A 21284-nucleotide genomic window follows, 5' to 3' on the forward strand; every position below is an offset into this window, starting at 1 on the left:
ATAGAGAAGTGAGTATTTTCTATATAAGTGAATATTTTCTATATTCCTGATTTGGGAAACTATCTGAGTGCTTTCTCAAATAAGGGGTGGATTTGAAGCACTTATTGAAGGGCTATTCATAAAAGGGATCTTGTTTCTGAACAAGAAATGAAAGATGAAAGGGAGACCAAAACTATTTTGTGGATAAGGTTTAATGCAGAGTGATCTGCCAAAATGAGGGGAATCACTTCCATTTTTCACTGGTGCACCAGCAGAGTTTGGGCTCCAGGCTTACTGAAAACAAAACAAATGCTTCTCTATTTGAAAGTAGAGTTACACAGGAAAAATCCCTAGGAAAAAAAATTCCAATTAAAAATATCTAGGAAAGATCAAAGGAATACTCAAGGCTTAACTGCCACCTGTAGCTCTCTCTCTAGTTACAAGGGAAGAAGGGTTATGTGCTCCCAGAGGGAGGAAATGTGGCATCTGACAGGTGCAAGGGGCCAATAAATTATGGGATATGTGGAGCAGAAGGGGCCATCTATTTCATTGAAAACTGTCAAGGTTCACTCTGCAGAAGATCAGAAAGAGGTATTTAAGATAACAGTTAAAGATGAAAATGCTTCCTTTTTTTTATCCTTTTTTTTCAGGAGGAGGATAAGAAGGGGGAGGATATCAGTCAGAAAACTAACTGAGTTGGAATGTAAATCAAAATTTGCATTCCAGTGCTATAAAAGTATGGTGGGACATTCTGTCTTCATGTTAATCATGTAAATTAGTTCAGGGCTGAATTCTGCTCTTAAAACCAGAAATGTCTGTAATGTAATATCCCACATGCTCTGAACACTGTGGGTTGTATAGTCTGCTGGAATTGTCTAAAAAGGACCGACTTTCTTACTTGTGTTGAAATTTTTCCATCTCTTCCTCAGAGGAGGAAGCAATAGCCATCAGGCAGTGAATGTATGAAAAACTGACAGCAACAGCAGCACAAGGCTCCATCCTGATGATGCTGAGCACAGCGTTCAGAGCCCTGGCCAGGCTGCAGCCTGCCTTCTGTTCACCCTTGCCCTTGGTTTGAATCTGGTTTCTGCTTGTGCTTCTGCTGTTCAAGTGAAGCCTTGTGATGGCATAAGCAGAAATACTTCATTGTCTCCTTTGCCCTAGGCAAGTGTGGCTGAGTGCAAGTGTGTTCCCATTAAGTCGTGGGCATTAACTGTGTGTTACAAGTAGGGAACTAGGAAACTGCTACACAGTCTCCAAATTGTTTTAGTTCTTTCCTCCCGTCCTCCCCTTAGTAAGAATGGATTAAAAGTGTAGACTATTTGCTTTTCCCCTTCTAAAAACAGAAGGAAATGGCAGCTTGAAGCTGAGAGCAAGACTTCCCCATAATATAAAACAGTGCACTGTCCCTGATGAGAAAGGGGCAGCACTAATTTACATCCACAAAGACTGTGGCTCTCAGCATACTGAGTATCCCATGCTAGTCCTGCACCAGGTATTCAGCTGAGGTATACAACTGTCCAGTGCTGACAGGACTGTGGGGAATTGGCTCTCAAAAAATAAAATAGAAGCGGGCTCAGAAATGCCTTTCTTTCATTATGTGGCTCTCACAGTGAAGACAAAACCAACATTCCCATCAATGTCAACAGGATCAGAATATGGTCCTCAGAGAATATTTCATATTGTTACATCCATTCATGACTCAAACAAAATTTCCTTCCTGGGTAACAGCCCTGGTTTATGATAGGAAATAAGTGCTCTGTCACACCCTGATAATTACTACATCACAGGCAGAATGTAAAACCAGGCAGTAAAATGGCATTAAGTTTCTGGCAGAACTTTGAGTCACATATAAACCATAAACAGGAAGACACAGACAAGACATGGTTTACTCCTTCCTTTCAGAGAGGCTGGTAATAGAAAGGTCATTGCCTCAGGATAAAGAGAATACTGAAAATGAGCTCATGCTGCAAAGCAGTCACAATGCCATTGCCCTGCTTCATATTCACACAGAAAAAAAAAATCTCAGCACAAGCAGCTTTGGCTGTGTGCCTTTCTTAGCATATAAGGAACTTCCTAACACACTGGGAGCTGAAGGGATCACAGTGAGGTAACTATCACTGACCGTGTGTGGTGGATATGGAGAAGGAAGAGTCTGCTGTGGAATGCTGTGAAATGTGGTGGGGTTTTAAGGGTTTTTTTAATGGGGATTATCATTTCAGTGCTCTGAAAAGATAAATGCAATTTAATAAGCACTGTTCTGAGAAAGGGAAAGGAGGGAAGGGAGGATATACAGCAAGAACACAATGCAGGTAAAAATGAAGACCCTAGACAGCAGTGAAGGAATGGACACCCAGGTTTCTAACAATTGCAGCAGAAAACACATTTCTCACACTCCACATCCATTAACCATTATCTAGAAAGAAAAGATGAAACTTTAAAAGAGTGAATTAAAAAACAATTTAAGGACTCCAGATTGATTCATTAAACCAAATTGACACTCATATATTCAGGAGAAGAACATCATGCAGGTCTTTTCAAAGACTTTTTAAAAAATGCAATGGAAATTAATTACTCAGTAATAGGAGTTGAAGCCCACTGCAAACTGCTGATTTGAGTGCAGATCCCAAATGTGCAGAAGGCTAGGGAAAATCCAGATTAAATGGATGTGTGGTCTCTATCCCTTTCTGGTGAGCAGGTGTCCACACCCCAAAAAACAGCAGGTAAACCAAGAAGCAATGAGGCCCTGACTCTCCCCTGCCAAGGACTCTGCTGTGACTGTTCACCCACACAGCAGCTGGAGGAAGGTTTGTTTGCCACCAGGGCCCAGGAGAAAGGTTACAGCAAAAGTGCAATGGGAGCACCACACCAGACTGCACTTGGGCACACACAGCTTCAGTGCCACGCTGCATTCCCCCAGTGGTAGCTCCAATCCACAAGTTATTGCTAATATTAACTTTTTGCTGAGTTTCCTAAGGAAATGAGGCTTAGGCAATCATTTTTTCTGGCTGGTTTCACCAATAGTTTTGAGCCTACTGGCTGATGTCAGCCAAGTGGAATAGACGGACAGACATTATGTTGTTACAAATTTTACAGAAACAGATGTCTGGAGAGGGGAAAGAGAGAGCAACCAAAATTTATTCCTCACTAAAGGAAAGGCTGCAACATGAGATCACCATTTAAGTGAGGATCCACGCAGAAGAGGTGTTCCTTTGGGCAGAAAAGCTCTTCTGCAAATGCTTATGATACCAAAAATTAAGTGGGCACTGACATTTTAGAGACATCAGGCTCAGCTGGCCCAGGTGGAAGCCTGCAGGAGACCTGCCTTCATTGGTTCCAAAGACTGAAGAATCACTTGTGCCCCATCTGAGCACTGATTCATGCTGACTCACACTGGACGTTTCCCATATGACACTATATCCACGGCATTTCCTGTTCTCAGAAACCCTCCTCACAAGATGCCAAACACAAAGGATTCCCTTCAGATTTCTGAGACTATCTTCCTTACTTATTAAAAGTTGGTTGGTCATTCTCATGCTTTTCAGCCCACCTTTCATCTTTTTTGATAACCCTGAGATCATCAGTAACAGCTCTGTAACATTCCCTTTGAATTCATTATCTCTTACTGTAGGAATTACAATGTCCCACATCTGCTACATTAAATGGGTGGTGCATACCTCTGTGCATCTCCTGTGGATGTAACCCACTGCTACACCTACATAAGTACCTAAACCTCAGTACTAAAAAAAGCAGACCTGAGTATCTGTACTGGGTGGTGCCACAATACATCTGGTGGATTCCTTTGAGCTCACTTACACTTTCTCTCCTGAAGAGTTAAAATCCAACACGTGAGGGCAGACTTACAACACCAGTTTAGCAGCCCCCTTTTTCGAGAAAGTGTATGTTCCATTTAAACAAAACAAAACAAAAAAAGAGAGAGAAACAAAACCTCATCAACGTCTTGACTAGCTCCTATTGAAAAATAGATCTCTTTGAAAAATCCAGGACATTCCTCTTTGCATTAATTGACACCTTATTAGTGGAATGAATGTTGCCAGTCTTTTCTCAAGCTGCTTGGAGGTGAAGAGACTCTTTCTTTTCCTTTACCAAAAACAACAGCAAAACATCCCAAGAGAGAAAAAAAAAAAAAAAAAAGAGAAAAAAGGAAAGGGAGCTGCTGAGAGCCAGCCTATTTATTCATCTTTGAGCATTGGTTTCCATGGGAATAAGTTTGGTTCTTTGTGGAGGCTGAACAACCCCATGCAGTCTAATGCTTCCAACATTACATTTGTGTGGTCAACTTTCCTTTGGCCTCCCTTGTCCCCTTCCTCCTCATTCCTGCTCAGCAACAGGACTGGTGTGACAAAAATGAAGAAATCATTCAATAAATTGGCTGAATTGGGTTTGAATCAAAGCCTGCTGAAGCCATTCTACTGCCACCAGTAAAACTTGGATGAAGCCCTTGCAGCCTAAAGCACAGTGGCTTCCAGTCAGCCTGTCAAAACTATAACTCAGCCTTTGTCTGCCTCAGCTTTTCTGTTTTGATGGTTTCTGTCTCAGTTTTTAATCTTTATATTTGGGTGTTTGGTTTTAGAGGGTTTTTTGTTTCTGCAGCTCTTCATTGTTCCTCAGTTTTGACAGAATATGTAGAACATACAACTCTGGTCATATTAATGTTTAAAAGGGAATGATTACCCCTAGACCATGAAGGGCACAGGTTCACCAACAACAGCAAAAAGGACTAAATAAACTGAAAAGTGATTTGGCATGAAACCTCATTTAAATCATGAAGCATTTTTTCTACATTAAACTCTTGAGAGAGTCACTCACTTTGCTCTGTTTTAAACCAAGGAGGTGAACAAAGCACCATGACATTCCTGTGAGAGAGGGAAGCAGATGAAGACTGGGTGATCTCAGCCAGGATGCAGCAGATATTACAGAAAAAAACCTCATGGTCTGTGTATTCTGTTTGATCTGACTACAATAATTTCCTAGTCTTCTTGTAATCTATTTTGACATACTTTCTTTTTTAAAGAAACTGTTTATAAATACCTTACTCAGAGGCTGCCATGCAATACATTTTCATACATTAATCCTCATCATTTTGCTTACTGTCACGATTTTTTTCTATTAAAGGAATAAAGGAAAAGCATGTTATCACAAATCACTAATAAAATATTTAGCACTTCCTATTGCTCCACTTTAAAAAACTTCTCCTTCTTAAAAGCTTCTAGAGTCAAAAGTTTTTTTGAAAAAATGAACAAAAGAAAAATATATTAGGAATTCATGAAAGCCATTCACACGCAGACTGCCAGGACTACAGGAGTTTTCTTTTGTAAGAACATTTCTTCCTTACAAAAGATTTTGTATTTTCAGATTCTGAAATGTATTTTCTTTGCAAGACAGAGATGCTGATGGATTTTCAATTTTTAAATCTAAGATTATGTATAATTGCCTAATTTACTTTACGTACCCTTTAGAAAACTTAGCTGAAACTGCAGCATTTTATACAGCAAATCAGGATGAAAGTAGCTATTGAGGCACAGAGAAATTGATCAATCATTTGATTGCCAATTCACACATCAGTGAATGACAGGCAGAGCCATCTGAGTCTTATCGTTCCTACAAGGATGTTAGCAATTCAGGCCAATGAAGATCCATGGTGATAATGGAAGCAATAAAGAAAGCTGGAGCCTAGACCATGCACTAGCATTCATGGCAGTACATCTTCTCCCCTCATTCACAATCAGATTAAATAAGATGGTTGTTAGAAACCCACAAAAATAAAGCTGCCATAAAAACTACCTTCCCTGGATCCAGATTTCAGTGGTGCATGTGCATTTCTTGTTTTCTCTTTAGTTTTAACTCAACTGAGGCCTCCTCCCACCTTCCTACTGCATTTCAGTCTAGGGCAGAAGAAAAGCAACTGTGCAAGACATGTTTTCTTAACATATGGATATATGTTTCAGGAATTTAAATACACCAGGTTATTTCTCCAAACAAAGGTAAATGCAAAACTAGCATTCAAAATCTTACCTAAACAATTTCATGCATCCACTAAAAAAGTGGGAGTGCACCACATTACTGAAGCAAACTATCAAATGTCAGGAGAGCCAGTTTACCCCAAACTGAGTAAGTTTAACATTCATAAATAGTCCAACTTTAAAGAGCAGACCAACTTCTCACTCTGAAGTTCATGTGGCATGGAAATGTTTGTTGTATGTATCCTTTAAACCAGGGAAGAAGATCCAATTTTCATCAAATTATCTTCTAAAACAAAATGAATTGATGCCTTTGAGACATTTTAGCATAAATAACTAAAATGCAGAGGATAACTGTGAATTTAAAAGGCAATTCACACTTCTGTTATTCCTTGTTCTTCAGCATGTAACAATCCAAACCTGAGAATTTTGTAAAGAGAGAGCCATCAATGTGTTAGTTTCAGTTCAGCATAGAGTGGTAGATTATAACAGGAGTTAATATGGTCTGGTATGGGAAAGCTATAAAAGCTAACTCAAATCCAGGACCTTCAGAACATGAATTTTGATGAGAAGCCATCATTGGAGACTGAAACAAAGTTAGAAGTATAATAGAGAACATTTATTGATTTTTTTGGTGGGACTATTAAGTTATCAGGAGAATATGTGTACAGCAAACATCAGATCTCTAGCAAAGCAAAACTGTTTTGGTCAGAGTTTCACCTACTTTCCAGAAACTTTCAATCAAAACAAAGTTTTTAAAAGAGATGCTCTGCACAACTGGAGCCAGACAACAACCTGTGCCTCTGCCCTGCTTCAAACACTGCCTTCCCAACAGAGATCATGTGGGGATGGGAACTTCTCATGAGGAAGGCTACAAGGAGGTAGAGCCATGACTTCCTAAAACTACCTGGATGAAAGGAGGAGCAGGCAAGTGCTCCTGGATTTAGACAGAGGCTCCCTTTCCAAAAAGGGCAAAGAGGAGTTTGACAGCGTGATACTTGATCTTGGACTGCTGCTTAGCAATGTTGGGGTGCTGCCCCAGAAGGGGAGACCTCCATGCAGCTCCCTATTCTGTTGTGTTGGGCACAAACCACTAGAATCAATGGAGAGAAAAAAATACATGATTATGCCTGTATTTCTACACCCTTGTTATCAGGGCATTTACCTGAAAGACTAAATACCTAGGGTCTAATCCATGGCTAAATGACAAGGGTAGGTCCTGTCACTGTTTCACCATGGCAAAAGTGTCCTTTTGCAGTGAATAAATAGAACTATCCATTAATGAGCTTGTTAAACTTTCTTTTCTTTCTATTTTTATAAATAATTCCCGTTCCTAACGTGTCATGTAGAAGTCATAAATTGGGAAGGACAGAATCTCACACTCATTTTATAAAAGGACAAACACTATCTCCAAGGATGTAAAATACAGAAGAAACTCTGTAATTGGAAGCTTCTACTGCCTGTGCAAATTTATGTCACAGAGGAAAAGATTTGGACTCTCTACAAGTTAGAGTTAAAATTTTAATACTTAGGGTTTATACTTTGATGATAGTGTCTTGATTCATCATATTTTCTCTCTGCAAATACCTTGTAAGCTAGAAATTTCTGCAAGCCTGTCAACTTCCTCAAATAATTTTTTTTTTAATCTTATTGATTTGTTTTCCGGAAGTATTTTCCCTTCTTCCTAATGTTTTATTCATCTAACAGTATTCACATTTTTATCCCTGGAAACCTTTTCATTTGCTTTTTGTTGCTGTTTATTTGGGTTTTTTTCCTTTTGTGTTTTTCTGCAGTAAAACAGCTTGAATTTCAATGGCAATACTTTATACAGCTGAACATCCCAAAGTGCTTTTCATTTAGTTACACCCATAGCAAAGAGCCTATAAGACAAACGTGGCTTTTGGGATCTCCAGGAAAGGAAAGGAAGGCAAGTCTTTCACAATCAGACCATCATGCACCCACATGTGGCACTCTTCTTGCAAATGAGCACCACTGCAGGTTTGATATGTGATGCACAGGAGACAACTGTAAGGAAATGGAAACAAGAATGGAAAAACACATTTCTTGTCTTCCAAATTAAGAAAAGGTATCAGGCAGCATCTGGAATTCAGTGTCTTATCCTAATTCCCATAAAGAAATGCAGAGTATTTCTTTCTACCCAAAGTAATAGAGAAAAAGGCATGTAATAAAAAACATGCAGAGATACCTTGTATATATTTTGTTCAATTTATAGCATGTGCTATTCTACTTCCTTCTTCACCCTTTTGTATGTGTTATTTTCTTCTGTGGCAGTTTGCAGAATATTTTGCTGCTTATTAAATGATGGACAAGAAAACAATCCATAAAATTTTTGCTCCATAAAAATATATTTGGTAATCAAACTCTAGTTTTAATAATAATATTGTGTCATTTTAGTCCCATATCTCTTACTTAATGAAAAAAAAAATTAATGAGGAATGTAACTAAGATGCATAATTTTTTTACGACTACTGCAGAAATTTTCAGTGATCGTGAAGTCACTAAGAGATATCTTTGGTCATATGATAGTTTGGGCAACAAGTTGTTCAATAATTTCAAAAAATTATTTTAATTTCTCATTCAGGGACATTCAACAGTCTAGCATGTGTCAGCCAATTTATATTAGGCATGGAATGTAATACTTTTCATATATTTAGTCAGGGTTTTTTGAAAGTTAGGTTTTTAAATAATTGAGGAAGAGAAAACATTAATCTGAAACTCTTCAGTAAATACAAGTAATATTCATGGATTTGTCACAGACTGATAATGTGGGATTACCATATTCATTTCACAGATAAGAAAGCCCTGGCTAAATGTTCTGGTTAATTTTCTTTAAGAAATTGATGTAGAAATTCTACAGCAATGCCTAGATTAAAATCCCAGTCCAGTGCTTTATCTATCACGTTACTGTTTCTCAATGGTGGATTGCAAGAGTCCTTGTTTGTTGCATCTGGCTAAATGAAATAAAATCTAGTTTCCTCATTCCATTATGTTTAAAGGTCATATATTCACTATTAACTATTCAAAACACACATTCACACCAAAAACCTCTAGGTACTACTAATATCTTTAGCAATGAGTTTTGTTTTGATTTGAGTTTTTTTCTGACTTTTAAATAAAATCAAGGAGGCAGGATCACAAAATTGCTTTTCCTGAGACTGAATGTTGCTATATTGAACAAAACAGCAAAACACTTCATTGGGACCTAGTGTTCCTTCCCAAATATTTTGTCTTGTTGGAGAAGGCTGAGAAACACAAATTCCTTTCACAGAAGCTCTACACTGAAAATGAACCCAAAATATCCAACCAGAGCATGCCCAGCTACAATAAGGTTGTGCATACACACATCACTACCACTCTGTGTAGTGATGCACAGTCCTGAGCAGCTGGATTGCATCTTGGCCATGACCAGTTTCTATACATTTCTCCATGCCTTAGTACTTCCTTCTTGAGCCTCTGAAAGCTGACCAAACTAAAGAGAGCAAACAAATTGTTACAAAAACAGTAAAGGCTATTTTCAAGCTAAAAAGAAACAGTAAAATGGGTTTTTTAATTCACAGCTGAGCTCAAGTCTGTTCGCTATTTTTAGTATCATTCTCTACTGTTATGTTTTTGTTTTGTTTTTTTAATATGACAGTCTTTTCACCCACAATCGATTCTCAGGCCCAATATGTGATGCCCTATGCAACAGCTCTTCAAATAGGCTTCACAGTAGTTGATGTCTTCCACTCTTACAACAACTTGCTAACATTGTACTAGGATAGTGAGAAAAAAAGGTTTATAAGCACAGGAGAGCAGAGTTATGCCATATCCCTCTCACATTTTAAAAGTCAGAGTTTTGACACAAAATACTGTCCAAGAAATCAAACATTACTTCATGGGATAACATAGTTTTTATCATAGCTCACAGTACAACACTGGTGTATGTAAACCAGCACCACAAGTGGTGGGTCTTTTGAAAGTCCCTGACATCTGTCAGTGAGTGGGAACACTGAACAAATTTACACAGAACAAAATGTAGAAGTGGTTTTGGGACTCAGATATATAATATGCTCTCAATTTTAAAGCTGAACTTGGGCATACTTTTGCCATCAGTGTGAATGGTATCCCACCATCAAGGACCATTTCTCAAGGCTGTTTTTCATCTTAGGACACTTGTAAGCCTAAACTAAACCAATCCTCCACTCATGTTTTGTGACTACAAACTTCCAGGGCAGCGGGAGCCCTGTAGTCAGTGCCCTGGAGCTGGGAGTGAGGAGCTTGGCACAGCAGCTGGCAGCCACCTCGGAGCTGCAAAGGCCAACTACAAACCTGCAACCCACTACAGCAGTCAGCCAGTGGCCAGCTGACACTCACCTGGGACTTGGGTCTCACCACCCAGATGAAGAGACATCCTTCCTTCCCCACTTCCACCCTTCTCTGTGGCACATCTCTGCCAATTTCATGCAGGTAGACTCCTCTCTCTAACCTACGGTCCATAGACACAAATTCAACATTTGCAGTTTTTGATTAGTTTGACCCCACTGCTTCCTCTTCTGCTAACTGTAATTTCCTCCTTTCTTTCAACTTAAACTCTAATTTCTGCTTCAGTTCATGTCCTGTTTATAGCTGCTCTTTCCTTTTAGCTTCTTTTCCTGTCTGCTCTCCAGTGATGAGTCACACCTGTATATTTGCCCCCCATGTACAAACACTATTCAAAAAGAGTTATCCAATTTCTTTTATTCCTATTTTTTTTTCTGATCAAGGCACAGAGAAAAAATATTACATTTAACAGACAAAACAATATTTTACTAAGCTTTTACTTATACACTGGAAGTTAATGCAGAAAAAAAATTGCTTTGCTAAATGAATGCAAGATCAAGTTTTCCTGGCTTACTCCAGTATAAGAAAGCTGCAATGAAGAGAAGAAAGATTATACATTCCAAATCATCTTAGCTACCCTCTTTATCATTATTATTGCCTCCATTTTCTACTGCATTTTAGAGTATATTCTAAATGGAATATTAATATTAATTTCTTTCTTCTTCATGAGAGTTCAGATAATTTGGGATAATTAAGGGAGAGAGGATAGGAGAATCCATTGTGGGGTCATAAATCTCCAAGGAATGTGTTAGTTTTGCATTTTAGTTCTGCTGAAAAATGTAAATGCTTCAATTAGTGTAAAAATCAGAGGCTGCCTCTCTCATTAACAGCAAGGCCTCTAACCTCTCACCTTGCCCATGTCTGAATCAGAGGATTCTGAAATGGGAAAGTTGGCCCATTTTCCTAAATACCGAAATTGCCCTTAAAAAAAGTAACCAGAAAATATCCCCCTCATTCTCCCTCCCTTAAAGAGCTCTTCCATTTTCAGAAAAAGCCTGTCTGGAGAAGTTAGTGTCCAGTTGCATATGATGGGGAAGCTGGTGTGCTTGTGGATAGCACCAGAGCAGACTTGAAATGAAGATAACAGGGCTGGGCATCTGCAGCACTGGGATGAATGTCCTCAATCTAAATATTCCATGTTTCATAACAAACCTGTCAATAAGGGATGTGAGGGCAGTTTGGCTGCTGTGCTGTGCTATCCTACAGCTAACACAGCCTGAAACCTCCTAAAGGCTGATTGAAATCGATTCATACGCAGGTGGAATGCTACAGATCTCTCTTCTCAGCCTTTATAAAGGGAGATTTAGTGGGAGACTTTTTATTTATTGAGAGATTCGTATTATACCAAGTTCAATATTCCTCCAGTCCACAGTTACCCAGAAAGATACACTTAAACAAATGCCTGATGTATTCAGCGTGTATGGGACCAAATAAATCAGAGGGAAAGAATATAGCTACTACCACACACATCCATTCTGCACACATTTATTTCTAAGCTAGCAGCTGGGAGGCAAGGAGAAAAGCACTGCCTGGACTGATGATTACATATCCTCAGTGAGAAAAGCCTACATGTGCAAAACAGTAATGCAAAATTACCTGCTCCCTTTGCATGAAAAAGTTCATCTGCAATAATTTGATTAATTGAAGGATTAGCCTTTTGCTACAATTTTGACCTGAGGTTCTTCTGCTAATTTTCTGAGAGGTTCTTCTAAGCATTATTGCACAAGTAATATGGCATTGCAGGACTCTGGTATATTTTCAAGACCATCAGCACTACACACAACTTCTAATCCTTAATTTCTCCCATGCATTAGTCCGTTAACATTTTCTGAGGTTTGCATACTTTTTTAATTTGTGAACTCCTGCAGACAGGAGCCCAGTTGTCCAAATGCCTTCAAGATGTTGACCTAGTTTGCATAGAGGCAGCTTTGTTTGCATGAACAAATTAGTATGGAGAAAGGTCATGTTATCTCCTCATGCCACACCATCCAACCAAAATATTGCTTAATTACTCTTCAAATCCACTTTGAGTGCTGCTACCAGAAATTGCCTTCCTGGTGTATCATCTCCTCTCCTCTGCTTGTTCTCAATATTGCATGAAGTCACTCTGTGGTATCTTACTGACCTCAGCTCTGTTGCTCCAGTGATACTAGCCTAAGTCATTCCATTTCCACACTACCCTCTTTCCTGGTCTCTGATAAATTCCATAACAGTTAAATACTTCAAAATATATTCTTAAACTTCTTCTACCATTTTGCCTTTTAAATCAATCCCATTGACACTGCTACATGTACCTGAGCTGTCTCCTTATCACCTTAAAATCTTTCCATCTCAGGGTTTCAAAACACTTTGTGTCATGACAGTAAAGACTATGTAGGTTCTGGTTCATAAGTTCATAGAAAAGCCACCATTGAAAAGCAATGACCATAACATACTCAGATCAAACATACTCTTTGGAGCATCAAAGATCAAAAAGCCACCACAACTGGGCTAAACTTGAAGAAACTGAAGTATATGAAAATGAGGAAACTTGTTCAAAACAAAAGTAAAAGAGTTGTCTGAGAGAACAAAATCCTTATGGATAGCACAGGGACTATCAAAGCAGAGCTCCATTGCACACTGTCTGTTAGGAAAACTCGAGGAACAATTAAAAAAAGCAAGTGTGATGGAGCAGTGAGCTAAAGATTTGGGAAGTAAAAGAGTTTATTAGAATTGAGAAGGCATCATTCAAAAAGCAGAAGCTGTATCCAAATGAAGAAAATAAAAAGGATCATAAAACCTGGCAGATTAAATGCAAAAATATAATTAGGCAGGCCATGGAAAAAGAAAAAAAGTTTGAAGAACATTTGGCTGGAGCAATCAAATATACTACTAAATTCTTCTTCCACAGAAATCATCAGCATCAGAGCAAAAAAGCCTGCCAGGCAGTCTGTGGAGCCTGCTGACAGGCTGAATTGTCAGGGTATAAGGCTGTTGCAGAAAAGGAGAGTGAATACCTGCATCCTTGTGGCCACCTAGAAACTGAAGGGAGCCTACAAGAAAGATGAAGAGAGACTTTTACAATAGCATGTGATGACAGGACAAGGGGGAATGGCTTCAAACTGAAAGATGTCAGGTTAGGATTAAATAATAGAAAAAAATTCTTTGCTGTGAGGGTAGTGAGGCACTGAAGCAGGTTACCCAGAGAAGCTGTGGTGCCCTGTTCCTGGAAGTGCTCAAGGTCAGGTTGGATGGACATTCTGCTCTAGTGACAGGTGTCCTGCCCATGGTGTGGGGAGCTGGAACTAGATGACCTCTAACATCTAAATCCAAATCATTCTATGACTCTGTTTCTAGGATTACTGTAGAAGAAACTGCTGGTATTTCCACTAGAAGTTTTTTTTTGAAGGCAATACTGCAGAGGATCCATCTGAAACATAACTGGCTATGGAGAGTCTGTTGTAATGTTACCACCAGTGTTAATGAGTTGTCTGGACTGGATGGCATTTATCAAGAGTTCTGAGAAAACTCAAGGAAGAGCTGAATCACTGATAGGGGTACCAAACTTCCCACGTTGATTTTTAGGCACTGAACGCTGAGGGTTAGCAAATGTGACACCAGTGAGGATCTGGAGAGCTACAGAACCTGCAAGCTTGTGACTCTAGCACACAAATTTATAAAGGCTACAAAAAATGACCAATAAGTGTCTGAATGCAATTTATATGGAAGACTGGTCTCAAAGTCAGTTCTGTAGCAGGACATTATGCCTTGTAAAATCCATTTGAGTTTTTTGAAATTAATTAACATATGGGTCAGGTGAGACAGTCAGATAAAATACAACTGGATGTTCAAAACTCTTTGGGTAAAGTCTCCCATGAATGGTTTTTAAACAAACTGAGCACCATAGCATAAGTGGGAAGGACCTGGCAGGGACAGATATAGGGCCAAAAGACAGAAGGTCTGCACTTACAATAGAACAAATATTCTTCACAGTGAAATAAAATTATGGACTCTGAGGTGACAATTACCATTTGGTAGAACATGCTGAAGGTTACAATAGTCAGCTTTACAGAAGCATCAGCTCTGCTCAGCAGCAGTTAAAAAAAAAAAAACAAAACAAAACATCTCAAATTCCAGTAACAAATCACAAGACAGAAACATAATGATGACTCTGTTCATCTGCATCTTGAATATTTTTCCAGTTAGGGTCGCCTTATCTCAACAAAAGGACACAAAGGACATATTTGAGGTGGCAAAATCTCAGAGAAAGACCAACTATGATAAACTATGGTGTGGCTTATACAGTTCTGAAAATTTGTGATTGTGTGGAGTCAGTGATAGGAAATGACTGTTCACTGTCCACCCACTGCAAAGAGCAGACAGTGCCAAATAAAGCTTATAAGAGCTAAACTTAAAGTGATGACCTTTGCAGAACAGGTATCTGTACCACTTAGCATATCTTGTTGGATATCTAAAGAGTTTGTTTTGTAGAGCAAGGACTTCATATTGTTCTGTATCTACATCTTTATGTCCACAGGCCTTGACCTGGACTTCCTGGGCATACTGGTACAAATAATTAATTGTACACATTCAGCCTACCTCATGACTGGGTTGATTACACTCTTAGGAGTCAATTTTTAATAGGGAAATTCACTTGAGCAAAGCACTATACTAGTCATAGCTTCCTGTTCCCTCTTTGCAAAAATTCAGTCATCATAACATATTTGTCTCAGCTGAGAACAGGAATGGCAAAGGTAGAAACAAATGATAAAAAGATGAGCCGTAAATCATTGTGAATTCTTATATCACAAGCAATGCATGCACATCAATGATGGACCTGTGAACATAAAGAAAAGACACACGAAATAAGAGTATTTGAACTTGGCTGAAGGTAGCTTGGAGAGATGCAACTTTCATCCTGTACAAAGACTGCTTTCATTATGTCTTGGTTCTCGTTATCCTCTGCACTCCAATTTTTTGTATCAACTTTCTATTATGGAAGATATCATGGGAAGTCTCTTCCTCTGCTGGTTATGACACAAAACAACTGGAAGAGGGAATCCACTCCCAATAAAATCCGTCTAAAGGAAATAATTTTCCTAGTTCAGAGCTAGCAAAAGAAGTTAAACAAGTGCCCCATGGGACTGCACTTGTGTTGTAGAATGAGAGAACTTTCCAAAGAAGAAGGAAATGCCCTCTAAGATCCACTGATGCAGATTCAGTCGTGCCACTGACATCATGCCAAGATTTACATTGATGCAGTATTCCATCTTGGGAACCAGTTCTGACTGATGCATCCCCACTACAAAATGAGTGATACCTGGGACTGTCAGGTGGTTTTCACTACGTTTAAACAGGAGCAAATGACACCAAGATGGTGGCAATTTCATGCAGAAATGTAGTATGGTGCCTAAGCTCAGGCTGGTTTCATTTGCAACAGAAAAAATGTCAGGTCTGTTAAAGAAAAACTAGTTTTTATTCTGGTGTCATGGTGAGAACTAGCACAGCAAGGCCTTGCATATCTGAGACAGCATAACAAGAAGATTTCCCAGCAAAAGTGCTTTGCTAGTGAGGGAAGAACAGGCCACTATCTACTAGGTCATATAGTTGTATTACTTACCACATATAAAATTAGATAAATTTTATATTAATTACATTAAAATTGTATATAAGGGATTCCTCCTTTTCTTGCTTAATAATTCAGATATACAAGCAAGGTCAAAAGCTGTAGTCTAACTAGAATGACCATACCATTTTTTACTGTTAAATTTCCTATACAATATTACTGAAGATGAATGATTTTTCGTTGTTTTAATAGAAAAGTGTTTCACACATCTTTCAAATTTCCTCAGTATCTGAGCTCCATATGAGCATAGGATTTCATTAGGATATGTCAGTTCACCATAACCACTTTTAGTAAAGAGAGGCTTGCCATAAGAATTTCCAGTTAACAAAGAAGAATAAAATAGCAGGTGTTAACACTGAAAAAGAAAATTGTGACAGAAAATTAAGGTTATTAGGGAAGCTGAGAATTATAAAAGGCCCAACAGGGAGTGATTTCAGAAATCACGGTTTAGCAGCAGAGCAAATAAACAAGGCAGTCTGTGACTGAAGTCATCAAACTAGAGGATATTTTAGCAAAATAATAAAATTAGAATCTCCAAATGGAGCCTCGTTACCTAACCACTGTATTCTTTCACTTTTGGCTCATGAAATACAGCCAGCCTGGCCACCTTGCAGGGCTGAGCCCTGGACAGGAAAGCATCCAGATGCTCTCAGGTTTTGGGACTGGATTGAGGTTTTGACACCAAACCTGTCAGTCTGGCAGCACCTCACTGTGTGAACTGTGAAATGTCACTGGGACCTATTCATGAGTATCTCCTGCCTGAGCATGCAGTGGCTGACATGGAAGTGTGAGCCAGACTTTGCACTTATCCCTGTGCAACTCCAGGACAGCCATGCCTGTCTCAGGGCTGGGAAGCAAACACTCCTGCCTTCACCCCCTTCACTGCTGACTGACACGTTTGCAGGCAGGAAACATAAAGAGCCCAGAAAGATTGTTCTTCCCACTGCCCTGCTGCTGGCTGCAGGGACACTCTCAGGACAGACTGCTCAGAAGAGCTGCTCAGGACAAAGGGTCTGCTGAGAGGATGAGGGACATGTCCCACAGACACGGAGTGCAAAGATCCGTGTCACAGATCTTCCGTGTCCACAGAGGCCACAAAAGTATTGCCATCACAAAGATTTCAAACAAGATTTAAATAAAGCAGTTTGTATGAAACCAGTGCATAAGACAGACTCTTCTGAGCAACAGAAATTAAAGTCACAGCAGGAAGAGCAAAACGTCAGCAATGCACAAAACAGAACCTGTGTCACAGCCCCCAGGCTGTAAGCCAGCCCTGCCAAGCAGACAAAGATGTGGATCTTAAGGGCAGCAAGAACTGCAGCAATCACGTAGCCTGACCCCCTGTGCAATGCCAGCCACAGAATTTTACCCAGCAGCTCCTGCAGCAGCAACACCTCCTCTTCCCTGCTGAACGGGGCTCTTACAACCACTTCCAAATGAACTCTCGGCAGGACTCCAGAGGAAACGGGCAGATATTAGACAAAAACTTGTTTGTTTGCTTTCCCAAAAGGAGCAGCCCGGAAAGCAGCTGACATTGGTGATGTAGGAGTCCATCCCTGGTACCCAGTGGGCAGGAGGCAGGCAGGCTCCCTCTGGCTGAGCACAGAATCCAGGGTGGCAGTCACACCACGCTGCTGCAGGACTGCAGCTCTTTCCTACTTCACTGACATTCACACTGCCTTCCTCTCACCCACCGAGTATTATCATCACAGAGGCTGGAGTCTGAATGTGTTTAATGCTTTCTTAGCCACAGATCATTAGTAACCAATTCCACTTTCCACTGTCTCAATTGTTTTTATACAATACAAGACTCCTTTTTTTCCTCTCCCCTCCCTCTTCTTTCTTCCTCCTTTTTCCAATTTTCTTGTGGTAAAACAGTCCTGCCTGAAAGCAATAAGCTCCTTTCAGAACTTAAAACCCTAATGGCAGGCATTTGGAAAAGAAGCTCTAAAGGCACCATTATTCCTCTCTTTGGCTTCACTGCTGGCTCGCTGTCTACATGCATAATGCCGAGCTTTTTCCCACAAAAACAGCAGTCCTCAGATAGCCACAAATCCATGTTAGCTGCTTGGCTTATTTATTCCTGGAGGAAGCTAGCAAAGTGACAACTTTTAGGACATTTGGGAGGCCACCAAGAAGTGGTGAGCACTCAGTTAGGTATGGGAGGAATATAAATGAAGCAATGGCTTAGGTAATTGTACCCACCAGGAACAGCTATTCATGCTTTTGGGGTATTCCCACTCTGCTCATGATGTTCTCTCCTCTTTCTCTATCAAAGCTTGTCTGGTTCACAAACATCTTTCAGTTCTGCATCTCAGTGTTCACATAAGGCCTGAAACAAGATTGCAACTCGTCATTCTTTCCCTGTTTCTGTGGGAGTGCAGTGCCAGAGCAGGAAAAGTCAGGGGTTCACTCCCAGCACTGTTACTTGCTCTCTGTGCCAATTCCAGCCATTCAGTAGCCAGTGACTGGCAGCAGTGAGAAAGTGGTCTGCAGCCCGGGCTGCTGGCTGGAAGAGGCAGCACCTCTCAATGAAATGCTGGAGAACAGCAGGACATCAGCACCAAGGGGAGCCCACTACTGCCCAGGGTGTGCCAAGCCAACAGAGGGCATCGAGCTTTGCCAGCAGGACACACATTTGGAAGTCTCCAAACAGAAATGCAGATTGTTCTTGGGAGACAAATGATGATTGCAAGGGATAGCAGGGAACCCAGAGAATGAGAAACCTGGGGAACAGCTGGATGGGGAGTCCCTCTTCCACTGCTGCTCTAGGGAAAATAAAGAGCCATGCCCCATCAGTATCAGTCCAACAGGCATTTTAGGATGTATGCAGCACCTGTTCACAGCAACACTCTTCCACTGGGGCTGCATGTGGAGGGCAGGGGGATGCTGCCTCTCTCACAGCCAGTGCTAGTGTGGTTGGTCCATTCTCTGTCACTGGGGTGGAACCACCAGACATTTGCTGCTATTAGCTCTGAGTAGGGGCAACACTTCAAAGAGGATAGAGGGAGAAAACATAAAGGCGCTAAACGTCTGTGAACATCCTCACATTTTGCGAACAAAGAGCCACCTGCAAAGCTGTGGGTCCCACTGCAGAGTCCTCAAGCCTGCAAGTCAGAGCTGCTCGTGCCTTAAACCCAGCATAATCCACCAGAAAACAAGTGGTGCACAACTGCAGTGGGGCATTTGTAGCTGTTTGACTTGCAATCCATCCCTGAATGAAAGAAACTGCAAAAAAACCACCCTGGCACTCGGCAAGGCAGTACCTGGGTTAGCAAGGGAAGGCTCAGTACCCGGCTTGGCTGGACAGTCAGGGGCACTCCCAAGCCCCAGCCCAGAGCATTTGGCACACGGATACCCTGCCCAAGCAGCCCGTCTCGCCTCTGCCACAGAGAGCAATCCCTGTGTGCGGGGGGAGCGGGCTCCTCGCAGCCCTGAGCAGCTGCGGGTGCCAGGGGGAGCGGGGCAGTCCCCCCAGCTGCCAGAAGGATGGGCTGGGAGGGGCAGGAGCACAGGGATCTGATCCCAAATCCTGCCCACCTGCTGGGGTGCGATGCCAGCTGCAGCCCAACAAGGGCCCCATTGATCCTGCCCGTGGGGTGGGTTTCTCTGCCTCTGAAACGGGGCTGAGGAGAGCGCACGGAGACGTTTTCATCTGTGGTTTGCTGAGGGTTTCTCCCCAAAGAATCACAATTTAATTGCTGTTATTATCTCCATAAAGCTGTCCAGAGTGTTTTTCCAGTGGTTATTTAAAGCTTATCTTAAAGATATTGATAGCAGTGGAATGCCTGGTTAAAGCTGCATTCCTGGTATGCCAGTAGCAGAGTGTGATAAAAATAGTAGGTCCCCTAAATCAATCATCATCTTTCTCTAATTTATTGTATTGTTGTATTTTTGGATCCATGCACAGCACATACAGCATATCATTATGAAAGTAATGCAGTTAGAAACTATATAAACAGATAACTGGAGACTGAGTTACTGTCAGTCTTCTATGAAAAAAAGACACTTCGGCAAAGAATAAAAATCACACATCATAATTTTTAAAAAGATATGCTGATGAGGAACCTTGCCACAGAAAGCAAACTCTCTAAAACATGTCCCTAAAACAGTGTACATGTTGCTGATGAAAAAAATTATTTTAAAATCTCTTGATCAGTAACAGCTTCAAAAATAACAGTATGAATAATATGGATGTCTGGTGGGAACAAACAACTGCAGAGGATATCATTAGGTATACAGTCTATACATATTTTTTTCTATTCTGATTTGCTGTAGAAAGAAAAGATAGAAGCACAGAAGCGATGAAACGTGTCTTTAAAAGATGGAGGAAATTTTTATTTAATGCAAATCCCTTGTTTCATCATATCGCTAGTGACTCATGCATAAAGGCTTAGAAATCTATGGAAGGAGATGAGAAACCTCAGAAACAGATATGAGCGAATAATTCACTACAGGAGAGTTGTTTTCTCTTTAAATCAACTCTATTTTTAAAAAATAAATTATTGGCAAATAGGTCATTCTAATGATGAATTTATTCTCATGTTTCTAATCGCCTCAGGGATTGTTTCTGAAAACAAATTTAGACAATGAATTTACAGACTAATCATTCAAAAAGCTTAACTCCTGTGAGTTGCCAATCAATTGGAATTTAAAAATCGTATATATTATTATCTCAACTTTGTAATTCACTCCTTGAATCATAAAGTAAAAAAAGTATCCACCAGAGTTTTGAATCTCTCAGGTTCACTTTGGATAATGGAAAGGGATAAGAAAAGTTGAGGAATTAAATGTAATTTCATGTCTTTTTAGGTCCTTCCACACAAAGCCCCTCGTCACCCAGCCTGTTACCTGCAGTCCAGTCCCCAAGTAGTGCATCCCTTTATAACTCCTCATGGGAGAAGAGGCACATCACGTCTATGGACTTGTGTCTTTTACCTCTCTTTTCCCCTCACATTCTTCTCAAGCCATTTGTGTTGGTGAGCAGCTGTCTGCCAATGATGCAACCTAACTACTCTGGCACGTTTAATTAACCAAGTTCCTGTGCCAGAGCTTTGGAAGAACATTAGGAGACCTCCCTCTGCCTGTCCTACACCATGCAGTGCCACAGACTGATTCACATACCCATCCAAGAATGGCATGAGCTGTCCTGAATGGTCTTCCTCCACCACCATCTACCATCTCCAGAAATCCTCTGTACTAACTGGTTTGTCAGAGCTAGAGCTCCCTTTAGCTCTTAAATAAGCTTGGACAAGGAGCTGTTCAATGTGAGACAATGCTACACAGGCCTCCTCCAAAGATGGGCATCCCTCTGGGCTGCAAGGCCATCAGGAGCAGGC

General features: G+C 40.5%; 1 long non-coding RNA gene across 1 annotated transcript in view; it reads right to left on the bottom strand.

Moving 5' to 3' along the window:
* The window catches only part of LOC130251768 (uncharacterized), a 74914-nt gene extending 54039 nt beyond the window's left edge, over positions 1–20875 (bottom strand). The window contains exon 1 of the long non-coding RNA XR_008840235.1: positions 20797–20875. This is a non-coding gene — a long non-coding RNA (uncharacterized LOC130251768). The remainder of the gene's footprint in view (positions 1–20796) is intronic.
* Positions 20876–21284: the final 409 nt, after the last annotated feature.

Source organism: Oenanthe melanoleuca, chromosome 3 (genome assembly GCF_029582105.1).
Source record: "Oenanthe melanoleuca isolate GR-GAL-2019-014 chromosome 3, OMel1.0, whole genome shotgun sequence".
Taxonomy (NCBI): domain Eukaryota; kingdom Metazoa; phylum Chordata; class Aves; order Passeriformes; family Muscicapidae; genus Oenanthe; species Oenanthe melanoleuca.